Here is a 14156-nt window from a genome sequence, read left to right on the forward strand (position 1 = left end):
TTGCTGGGGTGGAGAAAGCACAGCTTGAAGGGGCAGCTTTTGGGAGTGTGAAGTCAGCATAACCTTTGCAACCAGAGATTAGAGTTTAAGTTTGGGCTTTGCCATTTCCTAGCTGTTCATCCTTAGGCAAGCTGCCAAACCTCTCTGAGCCCTGTTGTTCTCATCTCTATGGTGGGGCTAACATCCCATCGCTCACAAGACTGTTAGGAAGGTCAATCACAATAATAGGCATAGAGCTTCCAGCCAAGGCCTGGCTGGAGCAGGGATAGACAACTGCTTGTTCCCTTGCCTTTATGGAAAGCCATTACTGCCTGCCCCACAATAGAACAGAATCTAGAACTAGGCTTTCTAATAGTGGCTTCATTGAGATCTCAGAACAGTTATACATGTAGTTTCTGTCCCTGACTTTCCTCTTTGACACTATGTAACTGTCATATATGCTTCCTGGGGAACCAAATACCCCAGTCCCATCCCCACGATCCACACACATGTGAAGCCAAACAAGCTCAGAGATAGTTGATACATATAGCATACAAACTCCAATTCACATACAAATGTTCCTAGATATTCGCTAACACATAGGTCAGCTACATCAAGTTAATTCAAAACCGCACACACAGACTCACACCGAAAGCCACAAGAATAGATGCAAATGAGGCCACTGATACACAAGCTGTGTGGACACACAAATAAATTCACAAACACACAGGCAGTCATGTACGTGCAAGAGCACATGCATATTGGCTGTCTCTGTGCAGGTACACTGTCCCATTAGAGGATAGAATCCTGAGGCATGGGGGCACAGGTCCATGGAACACAGAGTCCTAGCATGAGTTGCTGAAGCTTTAGGTTGGTCCTGCTCTCGCATCCTGGGCCAGGCTTGGGCTCTGGTGTGTGAAGAGGCTTTGGCGCCCTCTGCTGACTACAGTGTTCCCTGCAGCCTACATCAGCCTTAGGGAGAAAGAAACCCAAGACTGCAAGCCCAAGACGCCTAGGAAGGATACGAGAGAACACAGAAAGGCAGTGAGGAATGAAGAGACACGAGCAGAGAATCTGGGAACGCTTTGCTCCCAGAGTCACTGGGATTAAGATCCACTTGCACCTATCAACTCGTCAGGAGCTCAAAATGACCTTCTGGAGACTTCCGGGTGCTCAGTAGGCAGTGTGACAGACACAGGCCTCAGGCTGCAAACCCAAACAACAGAACTGTGCCCTGGGCCAGGCACATTTCCCTTCTTCTAGAAAGGCCAAACCTGTCAGTCCTGATGAAACACATGGACAAGGAGCCAGACAGACCCAGGGACGGCGTCCTCACTGCCCACCACTAGCTGTGGGAGTGGTTTCCTAACCTGTGTCCTCATCAGTAAACACCAGGAAGCACGTAGTTGCCATGAGAACAGAGTTCGACCATAAGTGAGACTATTATTATGGTCTGGTGCGTTGGTGGTGGGCTTCACACAAGGTCCCAAGCCCTGCAGGTGGCGTGACACCCTGGGAGGTAGGTGATGAGTGGCAGACAGTGTCACATGTCTTCAGAAGGCCTCAGCGTCATACTGCCAGAATTCTGCTGGGAGTACCAGTCATGGCTGGCTGCCTTGGCTCTTCTGCAGGGCTCACCCCTCACCCTCAGTGGGGTTGGTGCCTGGGCCACTCTGCTTACCCAGAGCTGTGCCCAGACCCCACCAGGAGATGGTCACAAAGAGGCACTTCTCCTTGACAGGACCTACAAGTTACCTGGAAACAACCAGAGGTCGGTCCCATGGACTAACCCAGTCTGTGAAGAAAAGCAGCAAGAAGAAAAACCAAGAAGCCAACAGGGTGTGCTCCGTTCCCTTAGTCTTCCTTGCTGGGTGATGGGGACCCAGGTAACATCTGACATTGAGGCTGGATCTCACATCTCTATTGTCACCTTCAGCTGTTGCTATAGTCCCTTCTCAATCTCCAACTCTCCTGCTCATCTCCCACCATTGCCACCCGTCCTCTCTTAGTCACTGTTCTCTTGCTGGGAAGAAACACAATGGCCAAGGCAATTTCTATAAAAGAAAGCACGGAACTGAGGTCTTGCTACAGTTTCAGTGGTTTAGTCCACGATCATAGTGGGGAGCAAGGCCATGTGCTTGGTGCTGGAGCAATAGCTGGGAGTTACATCCTAATCCTAATGCAGAGAGAGAGAGAGACCCTCTGAGACCTGGGAGGAAACAGGAGCCACGAGACTGTCTTGTTTTGGGTAGAGGGTTCCTGCTTCTCTGTTTCCCTTCATGCGCTCTGCTCTGTGACTTGGGGCTTTCATGTGGGGCCCATGAGAGGGGACCCACGATGAGGACATCAGCTGTCGGCTCCAGCAACCACTTCACAAGACACGCTTTTCCTTCCCACTGGTCATCTGTCCCCTGCCCACAGCAAGGCGAGCAAGTGGCCCCTGCACGAGCCCTTTTCTGCACTCTCCATGTGTAAACACTAAATACTGCTAACTAAATGCTAAATACTACTAAGTACTGTAAATACTATTAAGCTGCTTCCCAAGCCTGCTCCCTTCCTTGTCCTTTCAGGAGTGATACTAGGGACCCTCCAGGAGCCTACAGACAACTCTGAATGCCCAGGGCATGGCACCTTGGTGGTTTGCAGCTTTGGCACTCAGTTTTGGGTTCCAGCTGCAGTTCTAGAACAGGAGGAAAAGTCCAGCACAGCACAGTTTAATCCTACAAAGCCCTCTTTGTCCTGATCTGCAGAGACCCCTTCTTCAGATCCCAGTGGTGCTGGTGAGAAGCCTGAACCAGCAGGGGGAGCCAGTGAGCTTAGGAGCCACGGGTGAGCATTCCTATACCAGTACTGCAAAGATTCTGCAAGATGCGCAAGGTCTGGACTCGAGTATGTTTTCCTTTGTCTTCTGACAGAGTCACGGTGCCTGTTTCTGAGACAAAAGAACTGCATCCTGAGTCATAGGTGAGATCATAGCGGCATTTACTGTCCCTGAGGTAGAAGACCAGGTGGTAGAACACTGGGCTTGCTGGGAATGCATCATCTGGTAATATCTGTTGGGACTGGACTCAGTGTTTTGAAGGCGCTGACTGGGAAGTGGGAGGATGGGGACCCACATGACTGACATGACTGTCACCATGGCTGAAGGCATGCCCCAATCACGACCACTCCAGAAGTGGGTTCCTTCCAGATGTCGTGTTCCTCCTTCTCTTAAAGGGAAGACACAGTTCTAGAGGGACAGTACCTGGAGGAACACCCTGGCCACTTAGGACACTGGGCATGAGGAACTGTTCCTGCTAACAGATAAAGTGCCTTGCTGAGCCGACCCCTGCCACTTTCTACCCTTAATTCTAACCTTAAGCCCTTAGCTGGAGATGGCACTTGGAAGTCCTTATATGACATGAAGAAAAACAGGGACATGTTCACACACACACGCACGCACGCACGCACGCGCCTCCAAACAGACACATGTGTCAGTGCTGGTGAGGCGTTGAGGACATACATCTTGTATGTCACAGACATCTGGTGCTGTGGAGTTCTGTTAGCAATCCTTTAGTTTAAATACAACAGGACAACTGTAAAAAGCACTCAGATGAATGGGAGTGTGGAGGACTCTCCTCCTGACCCTAAGCTTCCCCCGCTTCCTGGTTTTGCGCAGCCCTTGTGTTTGGGGGTGGGAATGAATCATAAGATTTTTTTAAAGATTTATTTATTTTCATTTTATATGTATGTGTGTGTTGCCTGCATGTAAATGCATTGCATTCATGCCTGGCACATTGAAAGTCAGAAGAGGGCACTGGATCCTCTGGAACTGAAGTTGTAGACAGTTATACCCATGCCATGTGAGTGCTGGGAACTGATCCTGAGTCTTCTGTAAAAGCAGCCAGTGCTCCTGACTGCTGATCCTTTTCTCCATCCCTGAAAAAAATCATAACATGTTGTAAGTATTTATCTTTAAATAAGGATTGTATAGAAGAGCAAACATACACCTGCACACACACACACACACACACACACACACCTATAAATGCTGGGAGCCTTTGAAAAGATTCTGCATTGTGAAAGGAGATAGGTGTGTCTTTCAAAGTGAGACAGACTAAAAGTACCCACCGCTCCTCCCTGGCTGGGGAGTTAGTTGAATACTGTTAACAACTGTGAAGTATTATTAGAATTGTTAGTTCTGTTTTGAATTTCCACTGAGCCTTTATTGTAACACTTTTAATGCTTTCTATGAATGGCTAAAACTGTCAAGAGCAGGCATTTGACAGGGCCTTCCATTATGCCTGGTAGCCTCAAGTGGGGAGCAGTCAGTCAAGCAGCTTTGCTGGCAACCCGCCAGACTACCATAAAGGCAGCCTAGCAGTCTGGGGCCTTACAGTCACTCTGAGGTTGCTCTCACAGCTGCCTGGACCACGGAAGACAAGCTCCAGTTGTGACCATTCCAGACAGACTCTACAGGCTTTAAACACTTTAAGATGGTTTCTGTGAACTCTAAATGACCCTGCAGCCATCTTTACCTAAGCTAGAGGGGGTACACCTTCCCTGGTGGCCCAGCAAGAAGGCTTACGTTTGGTGCACATTACAATCCTGTATTTCCATGAAGAGCTGCGCCATGATCAGTACAAAAATCATTGCCACACTCTCCTTCCTGCTACATTGTTGAGGTCACTTTAAATTGTTTTTAATCTATAAATAAAAATGTATTTGTGTGTGTGTATGTAAATGTGTGCATATGCACATGTGTGCAGGTGCTAGCTTGAGGCCAGTAGAGGGCACAAGGTCCCTTGCAGCTAGAATTCAGGCAGTTGTGAGTCTCCTGGTTTGAGTCCTGGGAACCAAACTCAGATCTACTCTAAGAGTAGCAAGTCTTACAGATCAAGAACTATTTCTCCAGCCCCTCAGCTTAGTTTTCAAGTCAGCTGGAGACATCTTCACATGCTGCCCCAAAGTTGCAATATTATACCCATTAAAAGCCTTCTCTCTGGTGTTTTTATTCCTTGCTTATTTTTATCTTTACCATGAGTAGAGTAGGCTGAGCCCGAACACAAAGAAGAGAGGTGGCAGTGGGCTGTAGGGCAGGGGAGGGACAGCAGCCGTGGAGGTGGTGGTGGCTGCCCTGGCATCAGCAGTACTAAAAAGGTAGTTCCAGAGAGTGATTGTAGAAATGATGGGGCCAGGAAGGCAAAAGAGATAAGGGGTCACAGAAGCAAAGAGATGGGATGAGAGGGCTGGCAACAGGGCTTAGTGGGTAAAGGTGCTTGCTGCCAAGTCTGCCAACCTGAGTTCAATCCTTGGGTCCACATGGCAGGAGAGCACTGGTCCCAACAATTTGCCCTCTGACCTCCACACTCTGTGTGTGCCACTGTTCATGCCCATATACAATAAATATTTTTTTAATTATGAGAGATAGCATGAGAGGCAAAGAGTCAAGGTTTGAGAGAGAGAGAGAAGAGAGAGAGAGAGAGAGAGAGAGAGAGAGAGAGAGAGAGAGAGAGGTGAAGGGCCAAGATAATGTATACTCCAGTCACTGGAAAAGTTCCCAGGAGCTTCTCAAGTCTTAGGGGCCAAAGATCTCAACGCTGTAGGCTTGAAAACTCTTTTGGAGGCTGTGTGGGCCAAGGGAACCAATACCCAATTCCCACTAGGAGCTGTAACACTAGCAGGGTCGACCTAGATACTGCATTCAACATTATAACTGCCAGTAGTTGAAGCCTGGAGCAATTAACCTCCAACCTGAGCACCCAGAGAGGGCTCTGACGTCCAAAGCCTGGAGCTGCAGGCCTGAAGTTCTCAGGGCTTAGGGGCGTAAACTGCCCAGCTTACAGACACCGCACTTGTGGGCCAGAGATGGATAGAGGGGAGGAGATTCTCCTTATTTATCCACAAACTCTATCTGGGTAGAGCAGAAGGCCCCTGCCAACTAATTGGGGACCAACAAGCAGAGGAAAAAAACTTCAAACAGTTTATCACAAAAATATAAAACCTTTCAGGTGTCATCGGCTTTGTACTCAACTCGTTCTGTGAAATCATGAGCCCTAAGGATTGAGCATTGAATTTGAGATGAGAAGGCTTCAGGCTGAGAGGCAGCAGGTAAAACCTAAGACATGCCATGGGGAGGAACATACAGGATGCCTGCAATGAAGCTGAAAAGGCAGTGGTGGCATTTAAAATTCTGTCACGTTAGCAAAGAGTAGAATAGAAAGGACAGAAAATTGAATCTGAGAATGTGGAACACCGATATGAGAGCTTCGCTGAGAAAACAAAAGAGAAGCCCAAAGGGATAAAAAGCAAAGAGAAAAATCTGATAAACAAAGCGAGAACCAGGAAGAACAGAGAAAAAAATAACATTCCTGAGCTGATGGAAAAAGCTTGAGCCTGTGCACCGAAAGTTCCTGGACATTCAAACCAAGCTGTTCGAAGAACGTGAGCAAGAGCTAGTCACAGTGGCCTGTACTTACAATCCCAGCACTTGGGAAGTAGAGGCAGGAAGATTGCTGCAAGTTGGAGGCCAACCTAGTTTATACAGGGAGTTTGGGGCCAGTCAGGACTTTATATGAGGAGAAAGAAGAAGGGTAAGAACTTACCAGACGAATCTCTTTCAATTTTAATGGCAAAGAAATAACTCTGTCAGCACCCATGAGGAAGACAGTTACAACATTTCTTCTTTTTTCTGGGGTGTGTGTGGAGCAGGCTCTCTTACCCCATAACCTGGTGGGCCTGATATTCAATAAGTAAACCATGTTGGCCTCAAATTTACAGAAATGCATGGACCTCTCTGCCTCCCAAGTATTGGGATTAAAGGCAAGCGCCACCGTGCCTGGTTCTACATTTCTTTAGGTGTAGAGTCGGGAGAGAGAATCCACAGAATGAATTTGGGAAATGCTAAATTAATCACAACAGGAGTAAATCCTACATTGAGGCTTTCCCAGGGTCTTTAAACCCCAGGTCACATGTTACTAAATTGCCAGTGTAAAGAACAGTCCTCCAGACTACGCTGACTATGAAATCTGGTTTGACACTTCAGGCAAGCGGACCACTGCTCAGGGCAAGGCACTCTGATGACCAGACCGTTACAGAATTTGTAAGGTTTGCTGTTGGGATGTAAAATGTAAACAATTTGCCAGGCGAATTGATGAATGAAAACGACAAAACAGGACCTTCCTGCATGCCAGAATGGAAGGTATATGTCATGGACAGTTCTGTCTTTAATGCCTCGCTCTTGGTAAACAAGCAAGAATCCAAAGAACTAAAACCATCGTCACAAAAATGGTTGGATGGGAAGTTACTATATAAAAGATCTGGAAATAAATGTTACAAACCTGCTAACCACATGAGTTTGTCAAGGGACCAGAATCACACCTGAGCTACATCCTTCGCTGTCAGCCTGTGCCACAGGAGGCTGACACATATGAATTGCAGCTGTCCCCGGGGCCCTGGTTCCTTAGCATTAGGTGAGCTTGACATAGGAGGAAAGTTTTGGTGTGTTCTGCCTGCCTCCTTGGACGTCAGTAGCTCTGACCCTTCACAGCATCAGAGATCCAAGGCTTGCTGGCTGCTGACCTAGCCAAGTTTATGAACTTTAAATTCAGTGAGAAATCTTGTCTTTAAAAAAAATTAGGTGGAAATCTGGGAGTGGTGGCGCATGCCTTTAATTCAGCGGACCTCTGTGAGTTCAAGGCCAGCCTGGTCTAGTGAGAGCTATATAGTGAGACCCTGTCTCCAATAAAAAACAAAAAGTGGAGATGGCAGTCAAGAGCACTGATTGCTCTTGAAGAGGACCAGGATTCAATTCCAGGCACCCATCTGGTGGCTTACAACTATCTGTAACTCCAGCTCCAGGGGATCTGACGCCCCCTTCTGGCCCCCATAGGCACTGCATGCACATGCTGCACAGACATAAACACAAGCAAAACACTCATACATATAAAATAAATATACATAAATCTTAACAAAAAATAAGGTGGAGAGTGACAAAGGAAGATACTAGACATAGACCTCTGTCTCCACATACACATACACACATGTGGCATGCACACCCATTGTCCACACATATATGTCAGGAATTTTCCTAAGGTGAGCTGTCTGCCCACGCAAAAATCCCAATCAAGCCAAATGACAATGAGCTGAATTAAAGAACGTCCAGGTTTAATGGGATTTCTGTGCTCTCGGGTGGCCCTGAGGGAAACTGGGAAGTCGCAAACACGGGGGTGTGAGGGGTGGCGGCAGTTTAAAACCCCAATAGCAATGATCTCACGGACACTGAGTTTGGGAACCCGGGCTAGGCCTCTGACTCAGTATCTTTCACATGAGTAGATCCAGTGTGTCAGTCAAGGCCCATCTGTCATCGAGAAAGCCAAGTGGAAAAGGACTGGCTTCCATGTGCACTGCCGTGGATTCACTGCCCAGTGCATCACTAGCCATTGGCTGGAGGCTACCTCAGTTCCTGGCCACCTGGGTTTTCTGTAAGGCAGCCCACACAACATGGCGGCTAGTTTCATAAGATCAGTCAAATGTGTGGGCTGAAGGCAGGGCCTGAGAGCCTTTAGAATCTAACCTCAGAAGCAAAACCTCAACACGAGTCACCAGATGTAGCTAGCCCCCACAGAAGGGGGTGAGAGAAGGCGGTGACTCCCATGAGGCAGGGTTCCTTTGGAGCCCTGAAGAAACTGCAGCACTTCATGAAACATCCATCCACTTACAAAACACCTCACCAAATAATCACAGAAGGGAAACCTCAATAGTGGGAGATACATTGTATTCCTGGGTGGAAGTACTGTTTTGAAGAAGCGGGTTAGCACTAAATTAATCTACAAATTAACCCAATTGCAATTCCCAGAGATACTTGTGTCTGCTCATGTGTATAGAGAAAAAAAAATCTAAACCAGGTATTGTGGTGTACACCAATAATTCCAGTGCCTCAGGGGCTAAGGGAGAAGGGTTGTATGTTAGAACACTTCATTTCAAAAACAAAAATTTAAAAAACAACCAAAACACCTAATCTAGTGGATGGAGAGATGACTCAACAGATAAGGGGCACTGGCTGCTGCTCCAGAGGACCCAGCTGTGAGTCCCAGCACCCACATGACAGCTCACAACCAACTCGTTCCAGGAGACCCAACGGCCTCTTCTGACCTCCTTAGGCACCATGCATGTGGTACACTTACATACTTGCAGGCAAAACGTCTATACATATAAAATAATAAGAAATTAACATTAGCAATAAATGACTATTATCTTTAAAAACAGAAACTCAACTAAGAAAACTAGTTTGAGATGTATCCAGGTGACAAAAGGAATCATCTCTTTAGAAGTTGCTAGCTGAGGGCCAGGGAAATAGCCCCAAAGTGTGAGGGCCCAAGTTTGATACCCTAGAACTCACATAAAAAAGCCAAGCATGGCAGTGTGTGCCTGTATCAGCCCTGGGGATGCGGGGGGGGGGGGGAGGTGGAGGATCCTCGGCTTGCTGACCAGCCGGTTTAGGCAGACTCCTAGCTCTGAGTCCAGAGAGCAATCCTGTCATATGCACATATGGCATGGATATAGAGTGAGGTGTGAACAGGGGAAGGAGGACTAAAGGGAAGAGAGTGAGGGGAACAAGAGAGGTTATTAGGGGGCAAGGTTTCCACTTGTATTGGGGGCCATGGAAGCAGAAGGGAGCCTATTTGAGTGGAAAAAGCCAGTAGTGTGTGTGTGTGTGTGTGTGTGTGTGTGTGTGTGTAGCAGGGGTGGGGGTAGGGGCCAGTAACTATGAGCAAAATTCAATGATATATGTATGGAAATGCCATAAGGAAATTCATTATGTTTTATACCAACAGGAAAAAAGAAGAAGCGAAGAAGACACCTGCCTTACCTCACTGCCTTCCCCCACCCACAGCTCAGAGGTCGAGAACCATGTGTAGACAGCAGCCCTCAGAGCCACTTGGTGTCAGCCTGCAGGCTCAGGATCTGGTTATGATGATTGTGCTAAGGTTGACCAGAGCCATCCCACCCTCATCCTGGCTGACCTGAGCCAGTCTGTTGTGCCCTCCCCCCACCCCAGCAGAGGGCATCTGCGTGAACCTGAGCCCAGAACCTGACAGAGACTCGGAGACCTTGGCTGGTGCTGCACAGGCTGTAGACTAATCTGGTGGTCTTGGTGGCTGCTTGAGTGAACGGGAGGAAGGGCATAGAACAGTGGCTTTCTGTCATGTACAGGGGAGGTTTGGGGGTGTATTGTTTTCCCTACTTCTTACTAGGATTAGTAAATCTCTGGTAATTAATGGGTTTCTTTTTGTGGCCAGAAATAAAAAATTTAATTTAAAAATATATGAAGCAAAAGGGGCTGGGGAGATGGCGCGGTAAAGGCGCTTACGGCACAAGCGTGAGGAGCTATGTTCAGATCCCCAGCACCTGTGGAGAAACTGGGGGGCTTGCTGGCCAGCCATCCTAGCCAATCGATGGACTCAGATTCAGTGAGAGATGACTCAGCGGGTAAATTTGTCTACTCCAAGCCTGACTACCCGAGGCTTCTATTCCTGAGAGCCACATGATGGAAGTGGAGCACTGATTCCAGCAAGTTGTTGGCTGATCTCCACAAACATACCGTGACACATGCATTAAATACATGTAAGAGAAACAATAAGATGGAGAGTTACTGATGAAGACACCCAGTCTACGGGAGAGCAGATACACACACACACACATGCATGCACACGCACGCACAACACACACGCGCGCGCACACACACACGCACACACACACACATGCATGCACACGCGCACATGCACGAACAACACACGCGCACACACACACACACACACACACACGCACACACAGATTCATATAGACATACATTCAAAGGTCACAGAGCGCCCATCATACCTCTCCCCAGGGCTGATGTTGCTTGCGTCACTCTCACTAGACTGGGGCTCTTTTGGGGACCTGATGGTCCTGCCCTGTCTCTTTAACTCCTGTGACCCGCATAAAAACCTGGCACTGGGCAGCCACCCAGGGAATATACTGAACGAGCGGACTAAGGAAGAAAGGTGTGGGAGAAACGTGGGCACACAGAGGCAGTGCGAGTGAGGCCGCCGGAAGAAGAGGAAATGGGTAGAGACTGCAAGACAGAGAGACGGGAAGAGATCTCTAGTGAGCGAATGGATGAGTCTGGAGATGAATGCTTAATGATAGGGAAAGCCGGAGAGAGCCAAGGGAAAGTTAAAGACCTAGAGGAAAAAGTCAAAGGGAGGGGAGAGAAAGGGAAAGGGAACAGAAAGGGAGGGATGGAGGGAGGGAGGGAGAGAGGGAGGGAGGGAGAGAGAGAGAGAGAGAGAGAGAGAGAGAGAGAGAGAGAGAGAGAGAGAGAAAGCACAGACGCCTACCAGCCTTAGTTTCTCTGCTTCCCCAAAAGTTCTGCCTAAGGGCCTGGCATCTTGTTTGATTTTTGCCAGCTCTCCTTTGGACAGGGAGCTCCCTTGCCCCTTTCCCTCCACCCTTACTGGCTCGTGTCCCATCCCTAGAATTTTGATTCCAGCAATCACAGGAAGTCCCTCCACCAGTACAGTCTTCCTGGAGGTGACCCCCACCCCCTCCTCACCGGCCTCCTTTTTGTAACTCTGTGCGGTGTGAGAGGTGAGGAGGGGGTGTCACCACTCTGCCCTGGTTCACCAGGGGAGGACCTCTCAAGGGACAACCAAGAGAACTTCCCGCCTCCATGGAGTCTGGCCTTGATGCTCACACTATCTATCCAGTTCCAAGAACCCCCGGGAGGGGTCCAAGAAGAGCTGGGATGGAAAACTGAGGGGGAGTGGTCAGAGTCACAGAATTCTCTTGGTTCCTAGAGGAGGGTGGGTTCCCCCAATACTCGGTCAGCCCTTGAAAAGGCTCTGCCCTCACCTCCCCCACTTCTGCTCCAAAGTTCCAGCCCTAAAGAGATATTTCCAAACCGAAGGGCCTCAGCCCCCTTTTTGGGCCCCCTTCATGACTGCCTTGGCTCTGGGGACCAACCAAAGTTCCCCCCACTTCCCCCACCATTGCGCCAGATGTGACTGCGGGGGATGGGTGGGCGCAGGGCCCAGCTGGCAGTGGTCACTTGGTGGTCCTCTCCCTGCAGAGTCAGCGTTTCCTGTGCCAGCTCGCCTGGCCTCCTCACTCAGCACTTCCTCCAGCCCTCTTTTCCAAAGGCAGCAGATGGGGCAACACAGTCCCCAGCCACCAGCTTGGAGTCCCAGTTCAGTACAAATTCCATCAGTGGTCTTTTCTGAGTTGCCTAACCTGGTCAGTTAGTGACAGGGAGGACAGGAGACCTAGCAGGCCAGTGTGCATGACAGAAAACAGCAGGCTCTCGGGGGCTTGCCCTCCTCCGGGCAACCACAGGAAATTCTCTTGTACCGGTGGCTCCCTGGTCCCCTCTTCGCCAAAGCAGTGGGATCTCACGGCTCCTTTCCTTATCGGTTTCCCGAAGCTCTCTGCCGAGAAAGCCTTTTGCTGCTTTCTTGTGTTCCCATGGGTTTCTCAGAACCGAGAGTTTCTTTTGTGGGTGTGCACAAGTGTGTGGAGAAGCATGTGTGTGCACTGTACATACACATGTGTGCATGTATTCAAGGACCAGAGATGTTGTCCACCTTTTTTAGGGACAGGGTCTCTGCTTGGCCTAGAACTTGCCAGTTAGGCTAGGCTGGCAAGCCATGAAGCCCCGAGAATCCTCTCATTGCCTCCTCCTCATCACCGGGGCTACAAACACGCACCATCGTGCCTAGCTCCTTTTACATGGGTCCTGGGAATTGAACTCAGGTCCTCATGACTGCAAGACAGACACTCTACTGAGATATCTCCTCAGTCCCAAGCCCTAGGGTTTCATCTCAGGGTCACGGGATAATGGCCCTCCACGGAACTCTGACATGTAGCTGACTGAGCCTTGCACCAGCCCTCCGAAGGCCCCTTGAGACTAGTTCCTAGTGCCAGGAACTGGCAGTATGCTCCAATCCCTCAGTCACATGCCTATGTCTTAAAATCACAAATGGGGACTGCAGTAGGGTCTAGGCTGGGCAAGAAGCGGCCTCCCCTTAAAATAGCTATGTCCCAGATAACCCGGAGGGTCCAAGCTGGTACCTGATGTGTGCTCTGCCTCCTCCATATCCGGTCTAGGTCTCCTTCAGATCCCCGTGCTGCAGCTTTCAACCTAGGCATGCAGAGACCCTGCCAGCTTCTGAGGCTAGGCCCTACCCCTGCATGTGGAGAGGTAGAGAAAAACTGCCCTATTGGGCTCCAAGAAAGGGATGAAAGGGAGAGGGCAGGCCCTGCTCTGCACATGAGAAGCTGCCCACGCTCCACTGTTAGCCAACCTAGCCTAACCGGCATGTTCTATGCCAGGGAGAGACCCTGTCCTTAAGAAAGATGGACAACAACCTTCCCTGGACAGGGAAAGATAAAGATGGATAAAAATAAGAAAGGGACAGAGAAAATGAGGTGCGGTTCACCCTCCGGGGATAAACTCCTCCCTTCTCTCACGAGTCAAAAGGAAGAAGATAGTGGCCATGTGTCTGGCGCTGTGCTGGGTACTATTCACAATCCCCTCATTTCTTCTTCCCAAATCTGCCACATAAAAAAAAAGGAAGAAGATAGTGCCCATGTGTCTGGCGCTGTGCTGGGTACTATTCACAATCCCCTCATTTCTTCTTCCCAAATCTGCCACAAGAAGATAAAGGAAGAAGATAGTGCCCATGTGTCTGGCGCTGTGCTGGGTACTATTCACAATCCCCTCATTTCTTCTTCCCAAATCTGCCACAAGAAAAGTTTAATCTGTCCGGGCGATGGTGGCGCAGGCCTTTAATCCCAGCACTCAGGAGGCAGAGGCAGGCGGATCTCTGTGAGTTCGAGGCCAGCCTGGTCTACAAGAGCTAGTTCCAGGACAGGCTCCAAAACCACAGAGAAACCCTGTCTCGAAAACCCAAAAAAAATAAAAAAGAAAAGAAAAGTTTAATCTGTCCTCCTCCCCAGGTCAGAGGCAAGACCATGAGGTTTCAAGAGAGCTTACAGCTTCCCTGGGGAGTGGCCAGCTAAGCCACTGGCTGAAGCCGTCTTGAGGACCCCAGGGCTCTGGCCTCAGCTGAGATGGCTGGCAGGCCCAAAGCCCTGGCCTAGGGATTCTGTGCAGAGGCCCAGGCTCTGTTCAGAGCAGAGTTTATTCAAACACAGCC

This window comes from Microtus pennsylvanicus, chromosome 3, assembly GCF_037038515.1.
Source record: "Microtus pennsylvanicus isolate mMicPen1 chromosome 3, mMicPen1.hap1, whole genome shotgun sequence".
Lineage (NCBI taxonomy): Eukaryota > Metazoa > Chordata > Mammalia > Rodentia > Cricetidae > Microtus > Microtus pennsylvanicus.